General features: G+C 44.1%; 1 protein-coding gene across 6 annotated transcripts in view; it reads right to left on the bottom strand.

Moving 5' to 3' along the window:
- Palld (palladin, cytoskeletal associated protein) overlaps positions 1 to 23,915 on the bottom strand; it is a 393,294-nt gene that overhangs the window by 74,798 nt on the left and 294,581 nt on the right. Inside the window, exon 1 of one of the 6 annotated variants that reach the window (XM_008771231.4) lies at positions 6,027 to 6,270. The exons of 4 other annotated variants lie outside the window; for them this stretch is intronic. The gene's annotated coding sequence lies outside the window, so the exon portion shown is untranslated. Of the gene's footprint in view, positions 1 to 6,026; positions 6,271 to 23,915 lie in introns of those variants that run through there. One more of the 6 variants, XM_008771232.4, reaches the window with a different exon arrangement.

Raw genomic sequence — 23,915 nt, 5'->3', positions numbered from 1 at the left:
TTTCTGGACAAATGTATAGGAGGTTTCTTATAGACATCGCTCACAAACACTAGACACATTACCTGCAGGGTTCCACTCTAATCAAGTAAGAGTCCCTGTCCTCAAGGGAGCTTCAGACAGAATTTTGAGCTCCGATATGTCAGAGACATTAAGATAAAGACTCTGAACTTGGGATGACCTGCGTGTACACATCACCACTTACAGGCAGACTTCCTTTTTCCCTCAGGTGATGGCCACATATCTCTCTCCTCATTCTGTTCCTTACACTCCCTCCCCAACCCACTCTCTGCTGATGAGTGAGTTCTCCATTTCACAAAGAAAGCAGAAACAGAGAGAACTCCCACAAGCTCCCTCCCCAGCTCCTACCCACTCCTAAACCACTGCCTTGGGACTCAGCCTTCTGTCCAGCCCCACAGAACTTTTTCTGCCTTTTACACTAAGGCTGACTCCAACCTATTGCTGCACACAAGGTCCCCACCTTCTTCAGAAAGTTCCTCCCTCCACTGTCCCCATCCCTCCTGACCTTTGGACAGACAGAGGTCAAGCCCTTTGTGAGTTGTTTTTGGCTACTTCCTGGTCCCTTGTTGGGGCACTGGGAGTGACTGATGGAGAAAGCCCATAATGGAACATGGAGAGGTACAAAACAAAATAGTTTGCTGTGAGAGACAATCCTGTCCCACAAATCTGGACTCTGTTGCCTCAGAACCACTAGGAGGTCTATGTTTTCTGATTCACTGAATCCCACCTCATCTTGACATTCCCAGGCCTCCTCCACAGGAGCATGCGGCATGCAAGTCCATCTGAAGTGTGAGGTGGTTATAGTTTGTCAGTCACCCCTGGAATTTAAGCTCCAAAGGGACAGGGAGGTTTGCATATTTTCCGTTTAGAACACTAACTTATTCCCATAGTGCCCGGGACATAGAGCTTACTCAATATCTGCTGATTTACTTAGTCCTAGTGCTGCCCTTTCTGATTTGTGTGACTCCTGGGAAAATGACTAGCCCTCTCCACATCACCCTTTCATCAGTTTTGAGATGTGAGTGCTCAAAGTACAGAGCACATGGGATTACGACGGGGACTAAATGATATAAAAGAGTAAATATTTTAGCATATTTAGCATCGTGTGTGTGTGTGTGTGTGTGTGTGTGTGTGTGTGTGTGTGTGTGTGTGTATTCAAATTTACTTTTTGTTCAACCTCAAACCCAAATTGGCACTAGCTTAGGAATATGGCAGACTGATAAGGAGGGGGAGGAAGAGGAGGAAGATGAAGAGGTAGAAGAAGAAGGGAATGTGAAGAAAAAGGCACTGGTGTATAATCTTTCTTTCCACTAGACCAGATTCCATTTCAAACCTAACCCTGGTTTAAAAACTACTAACGTACAACCAAGCCATGTGAAAGCCTAGGTTTGTGTCCTACCGTGAGCCTCTTGCTTAGTCAGGAGACAGGGCCAGTCTGTCAGTAGCTCACACGGCTAACCCATCCATCCCAACAGTCCCGCGGTTGGTGGACAATTAGCTTTCCCTTCTTCCCCATCACTGCTGCCCTCTTCTGCTCTGCACTGAGCCTGTGTTGCTACAAAGATAGCTCCTGCCAGGATCCCTTTCCCCATAGCTCTGTGGATCCAGGGTGGAGTCTGTTAGCAGAAGGAGAGGCTGAGAGAAAAATCTATCTCTGCTCGTCCCATTTCCTCTGGGGCTTAAACGGAAAAAACGAAAAGTGTCCATTTTGCCATTGTTCTGGGGGCAAAAACCCTAAAGTGTTCAAGTTGGATCCGAGTGCATTTTCTCCCATAACAACTGTGTTATATATAGTGACCCGGTCATCCTATGACACTATTAATAATGCAGACTTACGTCAACAGCGTTGCTGGGCTGGACTGGGACGGAGTCTAACCACTGTATGTAACAGCTCAAAGGGAAAGGGTACAACCTCAGCAAGTTAAAGGCTTACCAGTTCTTCAGAGAGAGAGAGACAGAGAGAGACAGACAGAGAGACAGACAGAGAGAGAGAGAGACAGGCACATGCTTGCATTGTGGGTACACATACGAGAGCATACTTGTATGCAGGTCTGTATGTCTCTGTGTGTATGTGGAGCCAAGAGAGGGCTTAGGTGTTAGCTGTTCAGTTAGCATCCATCCGTCTTCTTTCTAAGACAGGGTCTCTCACTTGAACTTGCCAAGTCTGATGGATGGGCTTGCTGGTTTCTGCATCCTCAGCTCTGGGTTTGCAAATGTGGGTTCTGAGGTTGGACCACAGATCCTCATGCTTCCTGGGCAAGAACTTTACCAAAGGAGCCATTTCCCCAGCCCAGTGATTGTTCTGTTTCTTTAATAAAGATCAGTTTTTTTCCTCTCTCTCTCTCTCTCTCTCTCTCTCTCTCTCTCTCTCTCTCTCTCTCTCTCTCTCGCTGGTGAAACCCCGGCTTTTATTCCTATCACTTGGCTTTGTGTGTCTTCTTCTGAACATGTATTTAACACTTTTTTCTTAAAAGAAGAAGAAGAATGAAGGTGAGGAAGAGGAGAAGAAGGAGAAGGAAAAGAAAAGAAGAAGAAGAAGAAGAAGAAGAAGAGAAGAAGGAGAAGGAGAAGGAGAAGGAGAAGGAGAAGGAGAAGGAGAAGGAGAAGAAGAAGAAGAAAGGTTTCTGCCAACAGAAGCCAGAAAAACAATCGCTGCTCATTTCTTCTGGCTGACACACCTTGTCTGCCAAGCCAATGGCAGCCTTTCCCTTGGGAGGAAATCCTTTCCGTGAAGGCGGTGTGCTTTCCAACAGTCTGCTGTGAAAAACCACCACTTTCACCTGCCATTGTGGAGAGGATGCTCACTCAGGATGTTGGGCTGAAATGCACTGAGTGGGAGTCTCAACCTGACATTAGATAACCACTCTCCGTTTTTCAGTTTGCTTCCTTGTAGTCACGATCCAAACTACACAAGCACTGAGCTGCTCACCTACCTGGGACGGCTCATGTTATCAATCATGGTTAACCCTAACGATGTCAGCTCAGGAAAAAGTCTGCCCTGAAGAGTTCGTGCAGGAGGCAGACAGCTCCTTCAGAGTGCTTCTCCCTCCCAGATAGCTCAAGCCTTCATTATTCAGTCTCTCCCCACGCCTTCTCTGCAACAATGGCCCATTGCTCTGTATCTACTCAATCTCTTTGGATGAAACTATTGCTAATTCTTTAGCCTCTGAGTCTCTCTCTCTCTCTCTCTCTCTCTCTCTCTCTCTCTCTCTCTCTCTTTCTCTCTCTGAATAAATCTCTAGAAGTTGCAAGGGAGATTGGATTTACTGGAGTTAACTTTCAGAGCATTGGACACTCTTTTAACGAGGGTTATTTTTGTAAGGTGTTTTGTTTTGTTTTTGTGGCTTCCTCTACCATTGATTTGAAAATGAAGGTGTGCTTGGCAAGATATTAGGTAGCATGAAATCTGTGAGGTGCAGTGAACTTTGGCCACCCAATATTTACATGACCTTTTGAAACAAGTGTTGAAAAAGTCCAATAAATGTTGATATAAAAATCCTGATGTGAATATATACCCCAAAGAGGTGACAGTGTTATACATAGCTTCATGGTTTGCCAGGACAGTGGAAGAAATTTGGAGCGAGGGCAAGGATTAATTCTTTAGATAACCAATAACCGCTTGGTGAAATTCCTAATAGCTCTGATACTTGAGTGGGATGGACTATGATAATCTCCAGAAAATTCTATTAGTAGCCAATGGTTTGTTGTAATCTGGGGAAGATGCTTTATTGGAGGGGAGGGGGAGACTATAACCTTGAAGGTAGTAAGACAGACAATGAACACAGTCTTTTAAACACCAGGTTTAGGTATACGAAGGCAACACAAACAACTGAAACTCGACCCTAGTGCAGCATAGTCACAACGCCATTGTTCTTACTGGGTCATGGTTAAAGCTTTAAAGATCAACTGGAAACGGTATGCAGTGCCTCAGGACTACAGTCTTCAGACACCTCAGTGTTCCTCTAAGTAGGACATCTATCCATTGTCTAAGTGTTCTTACATGGGCCAGTGGGGCAGGTGGACATTACATCATGCAAAGCAGGTGAGCTAATGACCCATGTCAGTGACCAGCATTCCATGGCTTTCAACAATCACAGAAAGTAAAGCTCCAGGATTCTACCCATCCGCCCAGGCTCTTTGCTCGGCACCTCAGGTTTTCACAGAGCAGAAGAAAAGCGTAGACTGCCTGTATGGTCTGTTATCAGTTAGGCAACCCACTCTATTCTCTGTACTAAAGTCAACAATACACATTATGTTATAGTTATATATGAATCTATAGATACACAGTGGCCTATCACAAAGAGAGTGAGACTTGGTAATTAGTTGAAGAGTCTATTTTCTAGCTCTTCTGTCCTCTCATAGGCTTGTTTGCCCAAGACTGGCTAGTCACCTAACTGCCTCTCTAACTTAAATTTTACAGGGACCCAGATGTCAGGAATATGTTTATTTCATATCTTCTTGTATATCAACCAACACTAACCACCTATAGAAAAATATTCTCAGACTTTAACCACTAAAGCCAAGCCCTCTAAATCTTGAAGAGAGAAAACATCAAATAAAAACGTTGGAAAGGGTACGAAGAGGTCTGGAAGACAAACTGCTTGTCTGCTGGTACCCGGCAGGAGGAGGAACCCAGCATCTGGGCACAACTGGAGATCTATCTCGAAAGATGATAGTTCAAGGAGAAACTAGAAGCATTGCCGGCTGGTGGGGCCGGTTCCTATTCTGGAAAGGCTGTTTCTTCAGGAAAGCATCACTGTTTATGAACCCTGCCTTGGATGCTGGGGTCTGGTCTCTCTACCTTTCTTCAGCTTCTCTGTAGCTCTATACTTGCAGACCCCACGGTCTGAGGAATATACACTCACCCTGAGTTTCTCCTAAAGACAGTCAAGTGGGCTTGGCTTGTCCAGTCCTGCAACTATTACAAGACAGAGTAGAGCAGAAAGTTGTGTTTGTCCAAAGAGACCCAGCCCCTTTTAGTCAGTTCCCAGAGACAGAGGAAAACGTCTCAATCTTGCAGCTCAGTGTGACAGGCCTTCTGGAGTCTGGACGACTCATCATTCCAGACAGAGCCACAGTGGTGTTAAATAGGGCAAAGGGCGGGGAAGCCAACCACCACCGGCTTTGGCGGGCCTCTCTCTCAGGACCTGGAGCACCAGGTTTCTACACACATCCTCCAAGAGGAGAGGAGTCTGGCGGTTCAGAGAATCTGCTGCAGCTAACCTCACAAAGCATAGACAGGCCAGGGGCACTACTACAGAAGCGGAGCCACTCACTAGCCAGCCTGAAACTCTCACCTACTAGGTGTGGGAAAGCTGCACCACAGCACAAGTCCTCCAGGTTCTGTACTGAATGTGATCGCGGTGTGTGTGCATGAGAGGGGAGAAAGGAGAGGGAGGAGGGGGAGGAGGAAGGAAGAAGAGGAAAGGAGAGACACACACACAGACACATGGTGGGGGGGGGGGGAGAGAGAGAGAGAGAGAGAGAGAGAGAGAGAGAGAGAGAGAGAGAGAGAGAGAGAGAGAGAGAGAGAGAGAGAGAAACACGCGAACCCGGAGGGGAGGAGCTTGGGAGGTGTGGACCCCTCCTCCAAGACCAAAACCGACAGCCAGAGGATGAGGTCATTCCCCACCCCCACCCCCAGCTCCCACTCCCAAATCTCTGGCAGCCCCTCTAGCTCTGGCTGTTCCAAGTGGTGCCTCCTTTAAGAGGGGGATGGTGTCAGGGAAGCTGGAGAAGCAGGAGGGGTCCACCCGGGTGCCAAAGCATCTTCTCCAGTCCCAAGCGGGTGGGAAAGCTGGAAAAGTCCCATCTGGCGCACAATTTCCAGGGGGTCAGGACTAAGATCCCGCTAGTGGGAAAGAGAGGCTCTGGGGAGGAGCGATCCGCTGCTCGGTTTCCCCAGCTTGTCTCAGCTCGCTCCTAAGGGCTGACCGGCAGCTCTGCACTGTCAGTTCTTTAATTCAAACTTTTCCCAGCAGCCACGGTGCTAGGACTCCCACTCCTACCTTGAGTCTCCCGGCTCTGCCTGGTACTCGCCGATCTGGGGTCTCAGCGAAGCAAGAGGGTGGGTGTCGAGGGCTCCTCCGGCTGCGCCGGGCAGGTACCCCTGGTTTTATAGCGCCAAGTGGCTCAGTGACTCAGTGAGCCTCCCAGGGCTTCAGCTCGAACCCTTCAAAATAAGAGTCCAGCAGCGGCCGGGCTGGGCCAGCTGGAGCAAGGCAGGGAGGCGTGGCTGAGGCCCTGGGGAGCAGCCCCAGGTTAGGGTGCCCGCCCCCTTTTAACCTTGCCACGCCCTTTGCATCTTTCTCCTCGAAAATCCCTTCTTAGCAGAAGCCAAGCTCTAAATTGGGTTTCTGTGGATCTAACGTCCACAACTGATAACGGGGAAGAATTTAACCTAAGTCAACAGAAGTGTTCGCTGCATGTCGTAGGCGATTGTCTCTCAGTTTTTAAATCTGGTTTTTCCTTTGTAGACGAAAGAGAAGTGCCCTCAAAATCCTATCTGAAGACAAGTTAGGAGAAAGGCATGAAAACAAAACGTGGAAGCACCCAACTGAAATAGCGCTGGGGTTGGAGGCGGGGTTAGGAAGAGGCCAACCCTGGGGCAGACTGGCAGGCTCAGAATGTGCAGCTCTTAAATAAAAAGGCACACTGGACAGTTCTTTTCTAAAGAAGAAAAGGCAGTACTGTTGATTCCATAAGTAGCTTACTGGGTTCTGCGTACCAAAGAATCACTGAATCTGAGAGCTTTCTGGGTAAAAGTTTCTCAGACTCCCTTTTATAAGGTCTTGGAAGCAATTGGTCCCTATGTGGCCAGCCCCCCTGGGCCTTCCGTCATAAACTACTGGAGGACTTCAGTCACTTAAAACATCTATGTGAGAATTTTCCTCGTGAAGTGTTTTAAAGGAAGGAATAAGACACGTTGATTCCATAATTAAGTTTTTAGGTTTTTAAAAATTTACTGTGTGTGTGTGTGTGTGTGTGTGTGTGTGTGTGGTGTGTGTGTGTGGTGTGTGTGTGGGTGTGTGTGTGTGGTGTGTGGGGGTGTGTGTGTGTGGTGTGTGTGTGTGTGTGTGGTGTGTGTGTGTGTGTGTGTGGTGTGTGTGTGTGGTGTGTGTGTGTGGTGTGTGTGTGTGTGGTGTGTGTGTGTGTGTGGTGTGTGTGGTGTGTGTGGTGTGTGTGGTGTGTGTGTGTATGTGGTGTGTGTGTGTATGTGGTGTGTGTGTGGTGTGTGTGTGGTGTGTGTATGTGTGTGTGTGTGGTGTGTGTGTGTGTGGTGTGTGTGGTGTGTGTGGTGTGTGTATGTGGTGTGTGTGTGTGTGGTGTGTGGTGTCTGTGTGTGTGTGTGGTGTGTGTGTGTGTGGTGTGTGTGCGGTGTGTGTGGTGTATGTGGTGTATGTGTGTGTGTGTGTGGTGTGTGTGTGTGTGGTGTGTGTGTGTGTGTGGTGTGTGTGTGTGTGTGTGTGTGTGTGTGTGTGTGTGGCAGTCATGGGACAACTTGTGGAAGTTTGTGCTCTCTTACCGTGTGGGCTCAGAGGATCCAACTCAGATGCTCAGGCCTGGTGGCAAATGCCTTTACCCACTAAGCCATCTCGATGGCTCAGAATTAATTACTTATACCAAAGCTGTGACAGATTATGGGCTTAGCCATAAATCCAGATGACCAAATTTCTCTCTTACCACGTTAGCTAAGAACAGCCTGGCTCTGTGTCTAATCCTCTGATATCTGGCCAGCACTTCTATCACAGCTATTTCTGCCCTGTTTTTCATGCTAGAATGTGTGTTTTCTTGAGCGTTGGAACCAAATCTTTTACACACAGTAAGCTCTCCGTAGATGACTGGATGGATGAGAAGCAGACCTAAGAGTCGTGCCCAGGGCATCAGGCCCCTGGCTTCTGGAGTCCAACTAAGAGGCCTGGCTGGGATCCTGGCAGTTTCTCCAAAATAATCAAATAAAAACTATCAGTAAGTACCAATTAGATCATTCATTTAAATGCTCTGATAACTTTACCTGATCCTTCAATATCGTATCTGCAACAGGGATTTCTAGATTCATAGTCTGTTTCCTAAAAAGACTTCATTGCACATGTGTACAGTGGCCAGAACTGGAGCCCCCCACCCCTAACCCCGGCCTGATCAGTCTCGGGAATGTGGATCCACCAGCACAGCGGAAGGAAGGTGTTAAGTATTGAGCCATTGCCGGCCCTTTGCTTCGCAGTCTTAAGGCAGACGTTTCCCTCCACTTTCCTCTCCCCATCCCCCAATAGCTTTTTATTGGTATTTTTAAATGAAAACAAAAAAAGCTTGTAAAATTTTCAAGCAATAAATCAAAAATGAATGCCATTCCTTCACTTACCCCCAGAGATAGACATTGCTAACTCCCTGGAGTATACCCTTCCAGACTTCTCTGTGTGTGTTTAAGCACATATTTAAAACATAGATTAGATCATTGTTTACATATGATTCTGTGGCCTATTTTTTTTTAAACCTAACAATATGCAGCCTTCACCATGTTCAGCACGATACAGGCCTTATTATTTTTTCAGTGCAAAGAAGGTGATAGGTCAACCTCCCCAGGAGCCTGGGGGAAATGTCTGAGAGAGTGAGAAATTCAGCATTCCACCCTGTTATTTTGCCTTTGGTTTTGAATTGTACTTTGTCTCTTTTCCTGTCAAATGGCCATCACGGCAAGCAGTGGTCACTGCTTGGAGACTGTAGGGTTTTCTCAAGGATGGCGCGGGGGACTGCACTGTATTAGTAAGGAAAGAGCTTTGAAATGAGTTGGGCCATATGACCCTGAAGTGTAGGGCTTGGATGCTTTCTTATTTCTGGGAGTATTGGAGTCAGCAGATGGGTGTTTAAATTCCGGTCCTCAAGTATCGTGATGTTTGTAGAATGAAAACAGAAGGGATGAGTATATAGGTATCAGCAATACCACCTCAGTGTTTTGCTGGCCTGGTGACAGGGCTTAGGACAGAATTGACGGCCACAGAGTTGTCAGGCTTGGTGACAAGGGCCTTTTCCATTGAGTCATTAGTGCTGGAATCCAACATGATTTAAGGTAGTGATGCAAATCAGTGAACATGCAACGTGGAGGTTGTTGGAAGAACTGTGGGAGGTGTGGATGCACATCAACCATCACTCTGGCCATGCCTCACACTCACTGAAACCCGCATCCTTAGATGCCCAGATGGGAATTTTAAAAAGAATGCTGTTTTCTCCTACCCGGTGGAGATCACGCTCTGCAAGTGTCTCTTGTATTTTCTTCTTCACTGTCCCTGGGTTAAGATGTAAGTTTCATGGTTTTAAGCTAAGGCGATAGGCAGCAAACAAATAGGCCATGGATTTATCTTTGGCCTCACTTAAGATGTTTAGAAGAACATCTCCCTTAGGACGGTTAGCTCAGCTTCGCGACCAGCCTGTGGCAGCTCGCAAACCTAGGGCTCAAACACGCACATTTGATTCGGGATGCAGCCTTCCGCTTAATTTTCGGTTGTTGGAGGAGGATGGGGATGTGTAATGGAAATCCTGGCTCAATCTTCCTTCCTTTCTTATTACCCTTATACCATGACAGTTAACTGGTGGCTAAGAATTAGAGGAGCTGATGATAAATGATACCTGCTTAACACAATCAGTGCTTGGTAGTAATGTCATCCTCTCTCCCCCCTCCCTCCATACCTCACTTCCCTGGAATTATATTATTTGTGTGTGGATGTGTGCATGTATGCATCTATTTGTGTGTGTGTGTGCGTGTGTGTGTGTGTGCGTGTGTGTGTGTGTGCGTGTGTGTGTGTGCATTTAAGTGTGTGTGTGTGTGTGTATGCATGCCACTTATAGGTGCCCACCTCTAAAGCCAGGAGAAGGACTCAGAAATTGGATTGCTTCAAGCTGGAGCTCCAGGCAGTTGTAAGCTGCCAGATGTGGGGCTGGAAACAAACTCTGGCCCTGTGCCAGATCAATAAGCGCTCATGGCCTATAAGCCACTGTCCCTAGCCCCTTGTCGCATCCCCATCACACACACACACACACACACACACACACACACACACACACACACCCCTGGCAGGTACTGTGGTCATCTGGTCCCACACATGTAATAATCTTATATAGAAGCACAAGCTGTAATCAAGGCAGAGAATGTCTTGTGAGCATCATCTACCAATGACAGCACAGGTCTGCACTGTCTAACCAAGCTCTTCCAACCTAACACACAGGGCCAACCTCTGTGATCTCACGACAAACATTTCCTATTTACATGTAATAACAAAAAAGAATGTTGAGGTATCTTTAGGCCATTTGCTAAACAGAATATTTTAATTGAAATTTCCATAGGTTGGGATTTTCCTGGACTTTTGGCTTCTAGGATGCCATACTTACCATAAGGAGGCCTTAACTACTTCCCTAGCATGGTGGACAATGCACAAAAACAGATACTCTGTTACTGATTCAGCACTGTGATTGACCTCCACTCACTTCTGGGGTTTTGGTATCATTTAGGGCTCACTGTAGTTTTCCGAGGATGGAGATATTGGCTGGTGGCTATTCTTATCTGTAGCCACTGCCGCTCTCGGGAGTCCCAGGCACTGGCAGCAATCAAGAGAAGTCTTGACTGTGGGCCCAATACAGATTTTTAGCCAATGCTGGTTCCAACTAATATTATTTTTAGGAGCTATTTCTGAGTGTAGACAGCTTAAGATCTACTTTTAGGGCTAGTGAGATGACTCCATGGTTAAAACCACTTGTAAGATTAACAATCTGAGTTCAACCCCAGGACCCACTAACTCATGAGTTTTGTTCTTTGACCTCTCCACGAAGTTATGCTCATAACCTTAACCCTAACCCTAACCCTAACCCTAACCCTAACCCTAGAGCACACATACACACCAAATACTGACACACACCCTACCAGCTGCTCATGCCACTGATGATAAATTAATATAAAAAAACCTTGAAGAGCCATCCTTTTGATCCATTTTTTATTTTTAAAAAAAGCACTCAAAAAGTCCTTGGCCACTTTGAACTTGGGCTCTGTAATTAAATATAGTATTTTATATGAATCACATTCAGTTTTGTATTAATATCTACTAATTATTGTGAAAAAAGTAAAACACTTAAAAACAAATGTGGGTCTTCTAGGGAGACTAAACCCTGTGAGTAATGAATCCTCAGACTGCTGGGAGAACGACTGACAGGAAATCTTCAAAGACAATTCATGCTTCAGTGTAATAACAAATGAACCCAGTCCATCCGCCCAGACCTCTTTCTGGTTCTTTGTTTTGTATGTAGTTTTTGCTTTTGCCTAAGTGAGAGGAAGCTAAGAATGGTGGGAAGGCTGTGTGTGTGTTTGCGTGACAGCAGTCACAGAGCACTGGGTCAGAGGGAGCTCAGAAAGCAGGAGATCTAGCTAGCACACAGAATATCAAGGAAGGTCCTGCTGACATAGGGAGAGAAGACAGAGTTCTTGACGGTAACACAAAGCTGGAACCTTCACAATGATCCCTGAGAACTAAAGTGAACACTCAGGAGGAGACCACAGAGGGAGACTGGGTAGTGAGTCCTGTCTTAAAAGGACAGATTTGGAGACAGACAGTGTAAGGTTAATCCGAGGCTTTTGCAGTGGTTTCGAACTCACTTCTCACATGTAAATACAAGGGTAGGCCAGGAGCTGCTGGCCAGGGTGTGTCTTACCCAGGGACCTGCCAGGATAGGATGTGTATACTGGAAGCAGGTGGCTACTTTTAATCTAGCAGTTTGGGGAAGATTGATTTGTTGTTTTCAGCTGGACTGACTGGTGGCTGATTACCTCCTCTTTAATCTTTTTAATTATTAATTTCATACCTGTACATAATATATCTTGATCACACCTACCCATCCCACCAAACTCCTTCCAGATCACTTCCACCTTATCCCCCTGCCAATCCTCCTCCCAGCTTCATGACTTCTTTTTTTTTTTTTTTTTTTTTGTTTTAACCCACTGAGTTTGATTAGTACTGTCATATGTGTGTGGGGCCAGCCAATGGACCACGGGCAACCTACCAGGAACCACATCCCTGAAGAAAATCAACCCTGCCTCCCACAGAGGCCATCAACTGTCAATGGCTTTCTCACACTACAGGGCTGACTGGCTTGATTTGTGCAGGTTAGGAAGGCAACCTCAGCTACTCTAGATTCGTTTACAGTAGCCCCGTTATATCCAGAAGATATCATGGTAGCCTTCCCCTGACCTCTAAGCTTTTGAACGAGGGTGAGAGATGCTGCTGAGAATTTCCCACTGACCTACACCCACCATGAGGGTAGGATGAATGGATTTAATACTACTATCTTGGGAATGGGTCCCGGCTGAAACTGCTACATCCCCACGCACACACGCACACATACATGCATGCATTTCTTTGTCCTTTGTCTACATCCACATCCCCTTAAAAACCTTAAACAAAACAAAACAAAACAAAATAAAAAAAAAAAACAAAAACAAAAGCAAAAACAAAAAACCCAAAGCCAAGTATTTAGTAAGGAATGGAGTAAAAAGAAGTTATCTCAAGTTTCACTTCAAAGGGCACAATTCCAATCACTTTTTAAGTATTATCTCATGGTGGATAGCATGAATCCTAGATCATATTCTAGGACTATATCATTAAAAAGAAAAGGGCATATGTATGGAAAATTCATTAGGTATCCTAGGACACTGCTGTCTCTCATAGTAGATCAACAGCTTATTATGGCACAGTTTGAGTGTGGGCCACACTGTCTATATGACCTGAAGTCGTTGAGACCAATTCTGATTGTGTCCCGCTTGGGCCACTGATGGGTCTGACTCACAGTGAGAAGTCACTTCCTAATTAAATGTGTTATGCTGGCTCTGATGGGCTCATCCACAGATCCCATGGGCACTACTGAAGAGGAACGGTGGAAAAGAAAGAACTGGCCTTTTCTTGTGACGATCTCCTGGGTCAAGGCTAAAGCAGATGACTTCTTAGCTTGATCCTACACAAGTAAAATTCTACCTGTGACTGTCAAAAAGACAAATATGAAGAAGAGTTTCCAACAACACGCTTTCTGTCTTCTCTGGTGACAGTACGTGGTGGTTACTAGCTAGGTGCTACACAACTTCCTTAGTTGTTTCTTTTGTTGCAATCACCTCTGACGACACCGTCACATGGAATCTTACATCACAGAAATTCCTCTGGGAACGCAGAGAACATCCAGATCATTCCATTGCTTCTCCTAGAAACAGAGAGTAAAACACCTCCACAAAGGAGCTGGCATGGGTGCTGGAGCTCCGCTGCCAGACAATGAAGTGAAAGAAAAGACAGGGACTCCACTGGGCTTCCCATAAGGCCTGTGTTCATGGGAAGGAAGGAATCCATGTATTTTCTCTGACTTGGACAAGCCTGTCTTCCTTTAAGCCTACTGTGGTTTGAGTGTATGTCCTCTCTGCTCCTCCATAATAAAATAAAGCAAATCTAAAAAGCATGAAAGTATGTATTAGAAACTTAATCTCTCCCTGAACACAGTTGAGAGTAGAGTGTCCTCAGAGGACACCGTGAGGGTAGGATGAGTGGATTTATACTGCTATCTTGGGAATGGGTCCCCACTGAAACTGCTACATGCCCACGTGCACACATGCACACACATGCACACACATGCACACATGCACATACATGCACACACATGCACACACATGCACACACATGCACACATATGCATGCAGTTCTTTGTCCTTCCACCTTTCACCATGGAAAGATCTAACAAGCTGGCCTGCATCAGATGCCAGGCAGGCCTGAGCTCAAATGTCAGGCCTAACTTCTATAACTGTGAAAATTCCTTTATTGTATAAGTCACTGACTTTGCTGTGTTCTATTAGAGCAACAGCCAATAAACTGAATGCCTTGCCTCTTGTCCAACCCTTTCATAGTCTAGACTTGGTGTTTATTCCTTTCCACAATAAACTAATCTTTTGGGTCAGAGTAATAAGACTGTAGTTTTGGAAATATGTTATTTTTCTCTTTAAGGTAAGACATTGGGTTAGCTGCTGCAAATAGTATTGGGCAAAGGTTTTCATCTGCTAAAAGAACAACTGAGGCTTGTGTGTAGACTGTGTTTTTTCAAAATAAAATACACAAACCTAAACTTTATAAGAGGATATCAACTACTTTAATAATTTTTTTCTTTTAAAATGAAAATTTTAATGGGTATATTTTAGAATGGAAACATTCCTGAATACAGACCCTAAGCCCAAAAGAAAAAAAATATTTGGTATATCTACAATTAAAGGGATGTCTTATTTATTATATGGCTAGTGAATAGTCAACTTAATATTATTGGTTTTTCGCCCATTATGAGCCCATTAAGTGAGGCACACCAGGCTGCTATTGTACAAAGACTCAGTAGATTTCAAAAAAAGGGAGTCCAGAGTTATACCTAAGATTTCCAAAAACATAAAGATTATTTGCATTGTCCCTCAAAAGACAATTATCTTTGCATCCGTGTGTTATGTTTTGCTTTCAGTAGCCTTGGCAGAGTTAGGTAATTCTGAAGAAGCAGAGTCTGTCAGCTTCTATCACAGGATCGCCTCTACCACAGGATCGCCTCTACCACAGGACCGCTTCTACAAGTGAAAGGTGAGCTCCATCTTCTATGCTCAAGAAAGCTAGTGGGCCGGGGTTGGGGATTTAGCTCAGTGGTAGAGCACTTGCCTAGCAAGCACAAGGCCCTGGGTTCGGTCCCCAGCTCCAGAAAGAAAAAAAAAGAAAAAGAAAAAAGAAAAAAGAAAGCTAGTGGGCAACGGACAGTCCCAAAAGGCTGCTGATGTTTTTAGTATGTCGTTGATCTTAATGGAATGTGTGTGGCAAAAGGAAGAAAGAAATGGAGAGAAGCGAGTTTGGAAGACCATGCCTTAAAAACTGTGGTTTCTAAACGGATCTGATGAGGTCAGATTTAGAAAGTCACATTTTTCAACCCAGGGAAAAAGAAATGACAACAACCTTAAAGAAAGGCTCGGTCGAGTCCTGCCTCATTAAATACTGGACTCTCTGCAAAGTATTTTTAGTCTCAGCAGAAGGCTTCATTAGAGGTCACTTTATTGCCCATTCCTGGTTTAGCTGATTGTTGCAATTTGCTCCTTAGCTTGGAGGTGGGGACATTGTTGTTTCACCATCGTGGTGGGTGGTACAAGTAGAAGCCTGACATAACTCTGGTGTCATTGTTTCCTTGTTTGCGTGTCTTCTATAGAACACCCAATAACGCTCTGTAACCTAGCAATAAAAAAGGCCTGATCAAAATCTGATCCTTTCACGTTGGCTGTGTTTTAGAGAACATAAGAGTATTTTCACCATCCCAGGAGAATTCATCCTATGAAAGCAATTTCTGATCAATAAGGTGCCCACCGATTTTCCTAGTGCATGTAGCATTGCTTGAGACAGGTGTTTCTCTGCTCAGTGAAGTAAAGAAAGAAGCATTAGGAAAAGCAAAAGAAAAGAAGTCCTAGGGCGCTCACAATGGTATTTGTTATGCTAGGTGTGGAGAGAGATGAAGGGAGTTATGGCTGCAGGAAGTGCCCATGTCTGTCATCTTCGAAAATGTAAGTTAATACATTTTATACAGTAGATACAGTGATAAGCATCCACTACACTTTGCACCACAAGATCAATCCCTTTTAAACTCAAAGAGAAAAAAAGGATAAATGAATATAACAATAATGCCCATGGCATAACGCTTCTAACTTGAGTATATGCATTTTCCTATCAATCGAGTTAGCACATTTAATTCTGAAACTCCAGCCGTAAAAGGGGTCTACAAGATCAAAGTTCCTAAGGCCTATGGGAGCTCAGCGCAGCCCTAATCTCAGGTATCTGATGTCTGTCTAAACTTTGACACTTCCTTTCACTGGGTGTAAAGACAAGCCCCACGGTCTATGCTCCATTCATCATTGTATTCTATGGGAATCTAAACCAGTAGGTGTCCCGCAGTCTTAGAGGACGAAAACACAGCCCTGTGTTCTCAGGCTCTTTACTGTCTAAGCCAGGAGACAAAAATCAGCTGTGAACAACAGGTGCATTTGGACGCTAATTACTCATGACTCCCTTGTGAACAATTTGCACATCTGGGGAGATAAAACTGCCCACTGAAAGTGAATTACTGGGGCGTAGGTGAGACACAATGGTTAATTCATTTGGATACCCATAAAAGGCTTACCAGAAATCCCTACAGCACTGAGAAGCTAGAACATTGTCGAGCCTGAAGAATGAGTGAGCTCAGGCTGAAGGCCACGACAGGAGGATGTGTGAGTGTAATTTAGCTCGCAGCTTCTAATGCTTTCCTGGGTCACCACTCATTCACCAGCGCCTCTCCTGGTTCCCTGCATTGATCCAGCCCCATGGACTGCCTCTGAACACAGTTCTACTGTTCACTCTTTAAGAACCCAAAGATTTCTTCTGCAATCTCAACTCACTTGTGATGAAAGGGAATATTCTGCCACTGGACAAAATAAAGGAAATGCTTGATATGGTAGAAATAAGTTCTAAACTTAATTCATCTACAAAACTTTTTGTTTTTTAGACAGAAACCAGGAGTGGTGACTCAAGTCATTTTTTAAAAAGACTTATTTATTTATTAATTATGTATACAAGGTTCTCCCTGCATGTATGCCTGTGCATCAGAAGGGGGGACCAGATCTCATTACAGATAGTTAAGAGCCACCACGTGGGTGCTGGGAATTGAACTCAGGACCTCTGGAAGAGCAGTCAGTGCTCTTAATCTCTGAGCCATCTCTCCAGCCACAGCAAACGGAGTCTTGAGGACAAATCCATTATTTTCATGTGTTACCTGTTCGGTGGAAGCGAAGGATAGTATGATCCTTAACATTCTTTTCAGCTAGATGGTCCTAGGACCAGGCTCAAGGTCAACCAGTTCTGATCTGAAGACTCCATAGCAATTCTTCAAGTGGGTGTTGAAGTGTTGGACAGAGCTATGGTCTTCAAGAACAATTCATGGAGATGGAAAAGTGCTAAAACCTTCTTTGTATATTTACATTCATTTCATCCTTTGAGATTCTTTTTTTTTTTTTTTAAGATTTATTCATTTATTATATATAAGTACATTGTAGTTGTTCAGACACACCAGAAGAGGGCATCTGATCCCATTACAGATGGTTGTGAGCCACCATGTGGTTGCTGGGAATTGAACTCAGGACCTTTGGAAGAGCAGTCAGTGCTCTTAACCACTGAGCCATCTCTCCAGCCCCCGAGATTCTTTTTATACAGATTTAAAAACATGTATTAATATAAATTCTTTTTATGGAGATTTAAAAACATATGTATTAATATATACACTATATGTGTTTACACATATAAATATACATATGTCATATGTTAACATATAAGTTAGCTATTATATATTATACACATAATATATTGTGTATATATACATATTATATGTTTTGGTTATATACATATACATATGCATATGCATATACATACACACACACACACACACACACACACACACACACACTCTTTTGAAAAGGGGTGGAGAACCAACCCCCTTAAGCCACGTGGATATGACGCTGAAAGAGACAGAGAATAAGCACATACATAACTCAGGTCACTAGATGGAATGCAGAAGACTCGAGACTTTTATTTTTACCTGTTGTACTATTTAGTCTATAACAAAAAGTTGAAGTGGGTAGTTTAACTTATTGTGAAGCTATTTGGTTAATGATTTCAATAATTTAGGGGGAGGGATGGCTGGGTGATAGGCTAAGGTAATTGCTTCAGATTTTCCCTTTATTTTGAGGCTTAATTTCATACCCTGGAGCCAGACTGACAGACCCGCACAAAGGCTGGGCACTTGGCCTTCCCCTTCACCCTAAGTGACACCACATTCCAGAGTGACAGTGCTATGACCTCTACATTTGCAGCTTGGCTGTTGTGGACAAGCAGAGCATTTGATTGGCAAATCCTTTCCCTATAGATGTGGCAGAAAGTGGCCCCCCAAAGTAAAGAAACATTAGTTATTTAATCCTTACAGAAATCCGTAATTAATGAATAAGATAGCCATAGATTCCTTCACTGATACTGTGTATAATATCTCAAAATTTATCTGTCTCCCTTGTCAGTGTTTAATGTATGTGGGTACTTTTTGGAGCTGTGCCGAAAGGACCACTCTCATTTTGAGACAGACAAATTATCACTTGGCTACCCGATTTCGTGAAAGAAATCCAGAATTTCATTTCCTCAAAGTAGACATTCTTCCGCAGGCCTCTGGTTGTTCTCAGGAGAATTATACTCTACTTGGATCCTTTCATGTCTGGTATAAACTCAATTCATGACCAAGCTCAAGCCTTGGCTCTGAATCCCAATGCCCCCGAACCCCTTGGCAAGTGTTTGACTCTGGGCAAGTTGTTTAATCTCTCTGAATGTAAGTCTCATCACGTGGCAGAACAGGCGCAGTTCTACTGCACGCTTCATGGATGGCTGCATGGATGAAAGGAAATGTGGGGGAGCCCCGTGCAGCTGGTAGGAAGTCTCACCCCGTCTCTGCTCTTATTACTGGGAATGTGACCAAACATGGAGCTGATACTGTAAATAATGGGTGAGGCGAACCGGCAAAAGTCTTGCCTGGTTTAAGTCAATGATATGGGCCACCTAAAGTGCCTCCAAATTCTTGGTTTGTCGAAATAAGATGGGTGGAAGTGCTGTTTAAGTTCACCACAGAAGGGAAGGGCAGGGAGCAGAGATGGAAGAGAAAAACACCCATTAGGGATTTAAATACTGTGTTCAGCAAGGGCCCCTGCTCAGCCATTGATTCCCTGTGAGACTTGTATAAACCCACTGGTCCTGCCACTTAGTTTGCTTGCTTCTTTGTTTTAGAGTGAGTGTGCGTGTACGTGCGTGCGTGCGTGCGTGCGTGCGTGCGTGTGTGTGTGTGTGTGTGTGTGTGCGCGCGCGTGTGTGTGTTTAAGAGTATGGTGATTGGAGGTCAACATCGTTGTCTCTGTTGCACTGTACTTTTGTTGTTGTTTATATGAAAATTCAAGCTTAACTAAACCTTCCACATTTAAAATATATATCTGTAACTTTATTTGTGTGTCTGTCTGTCTGTTTCTCTGTTTGTGAATTTGCTTTGACAGAAGGGAGAGTCAGATCCCCTGGAGCTTGATTTACAGGACATTGTGAGCTGCCTGCGGTTGGTGCTGTGAACTCAACTCAGGTCCTCTGGAGAGTTCAGAGCTAAGATAGCTCTCTATCCCCACACCTTATTTTAAGACACAGCCCTACCCCCACCCCTTCTAAGCCTAGAATTAAGCCATACTGGCTGCTGGAGATCTACTTGTCTCTGCTCTCCTGCACTGGAATTATGGGCACATATTTTGTGGCAGAGGGGTGGGCTGGAGGAATACTTAACGATTGAGGTTCTCACACTCGTGTGGCAAGCCTTTTACCAGTCACTTTCCCAGTCCGTGGATCGAAGTTTTCACATCTGCACTGTAAGTGGCTGATGGAGATTACATCAAATGCTCTGTAATTGCTAGTTGTTATAACCCATCACGGGAAATCCTGAGGAGATATACATGGGTTTTTTTCAGACTTATCTTCTGTCTTTTTGACACCTGGGTGTGCTAATAATGCATATACTATTTTAAGTCGATTAATTTTCCTTTCTAAGTGAAATGATTCACGTGGTTAATTTACATAAATTCCTTCCTAGTCCTTTGGAAGTCTTTATATCTTTTACAGCAAAGAAATTATCCAAATCGATATTATCATTACTCGGTAACATTACCTAACTATGATATTAAGTGAATTTTACATTTTAAGATTAAATGCATGGCTCCCTCTGAGATCAGAGTCTAGAATTCTGGGATCTTGGTGTCAAAGAGGATAAGGATGGGTGTGATAGTTTAATATATGTTTAGCCCAGGGAGTGGCAGGATTAGAAGGTGTGGCCCTGTTGGAGTAGGTGTGTCACTGTGGATGTGAGCTCTAAGACCCTCATCCTAGCTGCCTAGAAGCCAGTATTCTGCTAGCAGCCTTCAAGTGAAGATACAGAATTCTCAGCTCTGCCTGCACCATGCCTACCTGGATGCTGCCAGGCTCCTGCTTTGATGATAATGGACTGAACCTCTGAACCTGTAAGCCAGCCACAATCAAATGTTGTCCTTTATAAAGTTGCATTGGTCATGGTGTCTGTTCACAGCAGTAAAACCCTAACTATGACAATGGGCCTTCAGAACTGCTTAGTAGCATATCCAACCTGACCAACTCATGGTTCAGAGCTCTACTGGGGAATCAGAAACAGGTCACCAAGCTTCTGCAGTCACATTGCTTTGTGATTACGTTTCTTCTCAATGTATAGCTGGCTGTACTATTTGCCTAAAAGCAGCCCACCAGGTCGGAAGGCCAAAGCCATTCTATGAGTAATTGTCCATTTTAATATCATTTAACCACACTTTTTGGTTTATATTTTCTGGAGAGATAAAGTCTGAAGTCAGGGATCTTTCATCTTCTAGAAATTGCCTCTTATTCATTAGCTTTTTTATTATCTTTGACAAAAGGATATGCTATAAAATCGTTCAAATAAAGACAACAAGAATATATCCCTAAGCATAATACACTGGCACCTCAACTGCCTTCATCCCTTGGCCCATCCAGATCTTTGGAGCACTGATTCCAACATCATAACTTTACAAGACAACCTTGGGGAATTACACCATTGATCACAAATATCATTGCCTTTACAATATTAATCAGTCCTAATCTTAGTTGCTATATAATACTCCATTAATTAGAACAAGGAAGTTAGCTATATTTTGGACTATTGAGTTTTTTAAAATTGTGTATGTTATATTAAATATTTTTAGATTTTTATATTTTCCCTCTTTTGAGTTTTATCCCCAGTGCAAGGGAAATAGTGGTTTAAGAAATATGTTGCCTGGGACTGGGAAGATGGCTCAGTTGGTAAAGGACTGAATGAAAGCCCCAGAACCAAATAAAATACCCAGATATGTGCCTGTTATCCCAGTACTGGGGAGGCAGAGACAGGTGAACGATGACCAGCCAGGTTAGCAAGTTGGTAAGTTCTAGGCCAGTGAGAGACCTTCTGTGGTGGTGGGAGTAAGAATGATTCCCATAGGCTCATTTATATAGGTGTGGCCTTCTTAGAGTGTGTGTGGCCTTGTTGGAGTAGGTGTGGCCTTCTTAGAGTAGGTGTGATGGCCTTGTTGGAGGAACTGTGTCTCTGAAGTATGACTTTATGTGTGTTTTTCTTGACCTCTATTACTAGTTTTTTCTTTTAATTAAAAAATAAGTGGTATTTTATGTGGCATTTTGTCTGAATGGGTATCTTGCCCGAATATATGTTTGCAGTGCCCATATGCCTGTGCATACGCATGCATGCCCACAGAGGCCACAAAAGGATGTTGGATCTCCTGGAACTGGAGTTCAGGTAGCTTTAAGTTGCCCTGTTGTTGAACACTGGTCCTCTAGAAATGTAGCCAGAGCTCTGACCCAGTGAGCCACTCTTCAGCCTCCCTGCTAATTGCTTTCATTGTTGTTGTTTGCTTGTTTTTAAAATTGAGTCAGTTTATGAGATATTTCTAGGCTGCAGTTGACCATTTAAAGGAGATAATTTTGAGTATAGTAGCATCTAATTTCCATTTTTGACTTTCTGACCGACACAACCCTTGTATGTTATAGAAGAGCGGGGCAGACGGCACTAAGCAGATCTTATGTTTACGTTTAAGGAGGTATATCTTTGGAGCCAGGATGTGCTTGGCGTGCTACAGTCATCTAAAGGTAGTGGTCAGTCTTTCTCGGGTGTTGAGACTGATTATTGCCCTTCTGTCAGGGCTGTGCCCCGACTCTTGTAGTTCCTAGATAGTGGTCTAGTACTTCCTGATTCAAGTGTGGGTAGTCCCACTGTATGTCTGGAGTGGGGAGAGAAGAACGGGTCTGTTCTCTGGCCTAACCTAAAGCCGTCATCGGATTGAGGTTCACTGAAGATTTTGAGAAAGCTGTCTCAGGACCAATGCCTTGTATTTCTCATTAGCTGTGTCCATATAAATATGTTTCTTCGTTAACAGAAAAGCAATTCCTCAATGTTAGGTCTGTGGTATCAAATGGTGACAGCAACACGGAACAAATCAGATGGCATTTCTCATTAGACTCAGGTGCATTTGAAACTCTTCTTCCTAAACCATGTCCTGTCTAAACCACGGTGTAGAAAACAAATCCTAAAACAGTACTGTTGCTAACGATGCTGCTTTGGGAAGTCTGGAAGCTGGTATCCTGAAGACACATGACAGAGATTTCTTTCAACAACTTAAGTAACAGTTTGCATATTTAAACTAGACACAGTGAGGAATGGGTAGTGAATAATGGATACCTGACTCAGAGGTTAAGATTGTTTTTAAAGGACGCTTTAAGTCAATGCTTAAGATAGGCTAAAAATTGGCTTTCAAGGTACTTTGGTCGGTTCTTAGAAACTTCAGTCATTTTCAGTTACAAAGTTTCACTAATAACAGATAGAGAGGGCCCAATTTCCCAGTATTCATCTTCTGTGTTTTTGTGTGCCTGTGTGTTTTACAAGATAATGTTTGTTACTCCAGTAGTTTCTAAGAACTTCTAAACATGTCTGCAGTTGTCTAAAAAACACCAACAGAAAAGGCTAGATGTAGTCTGTATGTTTCTGTTTAAAGACCAGAGATGTATTCACTGTCAACCTTGTGTAACAGGGAGAAAAGAAGAAATTTCTTCTGCCTCACTTCTTTCACTCTTCCCAGACTGCTTCCACTCTGACACACTTCTATTCTGAAAGACTTCAGCATCGACTTCCTTATTTGGTCGCTGGAACTGCTCTTTGTCTTGTTCAAACATTCTGCTAAGCTTGCAGACTGCCTTCATCCCCGCCCCTTGCCCACTGCTCCCCCTTCACACACACACACACACACACACACACACACACACACACACACACACACACACACCACGAAGCTGGCTTCCACTGTTTGCTCTGACTCAGCCTTCTCTGAAGTTCATTAGCCAATCAGTCACCAGTTATGCCCATTTAAGGAGTACCTTTTGCAAATCAGAAGGAAAGAGAGTTTGGGAGGCTCTGTAGCAGTCACTGGAATCCACCCCAAAGCGTGTATTTCACACAGCTGCTCTCCTCATAGAATAAAGTATGTATTGAGAGAAAAAACTAGCCCCAAATAAACCCTAAAATAACCCCCAAACCCTCAATCCTTCTCCTCAACCCAGGCTGCTTAATTAAAGGTTAATGCCAGGATCCTGCCACTTAGCTTTGGCTGACAGAGTGTCATTTGGCTTGGTTTTCAATTTTCTCCATGCCAAATGTTCCAACTAATATTTTAAGAAAATATGCAGCACAGGCCGAAGTGGCTATGCCAACACATAAAGTAGAGGTCTGTGCTCCTAAATGAAGGAGACACATTTCCAGTGAAATCTGTCCCCCTTGCTCTCTGGGGTTGAGAACAGCCAGGCATCTGAAGCATGGAAGAATCCTTTCTGGCCTCTCGGCTTGGATGTGGATGGAAAAAGCTCCCCTTTCTGCATTCCCTATTTAAGAAAGAAGCTGCCAAAGCCTCATCCAATAAAACAGAGCAGTGCTTCCTTGCGTATAAACAACCGAAAAATTCCTCCCAAGCAAGCACACGGCCTTTTGGTTCTTGGAACAAAGTGGCTGGTGGTATTTATTATGTCAAATAAACACATCCTCCACACTGCGAAGGGGAACCTGAGACAGTAAGCTGAACAAAGCAATTTTCGAGGTTTGAACCCGTTCACAATTAGCCCCCGTCTACCTTGACTGAAAAATTAAGAAGGACCAGTTTTGTTCCAGAAAGTACCCTTATGTGATTAAATATCCACAGTGAG

Source organism: Rattus norvegicus, chromosome 16, assembly GCF_036323735.1.
Source record: "Rattus norvegicus strain BN/NHsdMcwi chromosome 16, GRCr8, whole genome shotgun sequence".
Lineage (NCBI taxonomy): Eukaryota > Metazoa > Chordata > Mammalia > Rodentia > Muridae > Rattus > Rattus norvegicus.
Note: the sequence above shows the minus strand (reverse complement) of the source record. Positions and strands in the feature narration are given on the sequence as shown.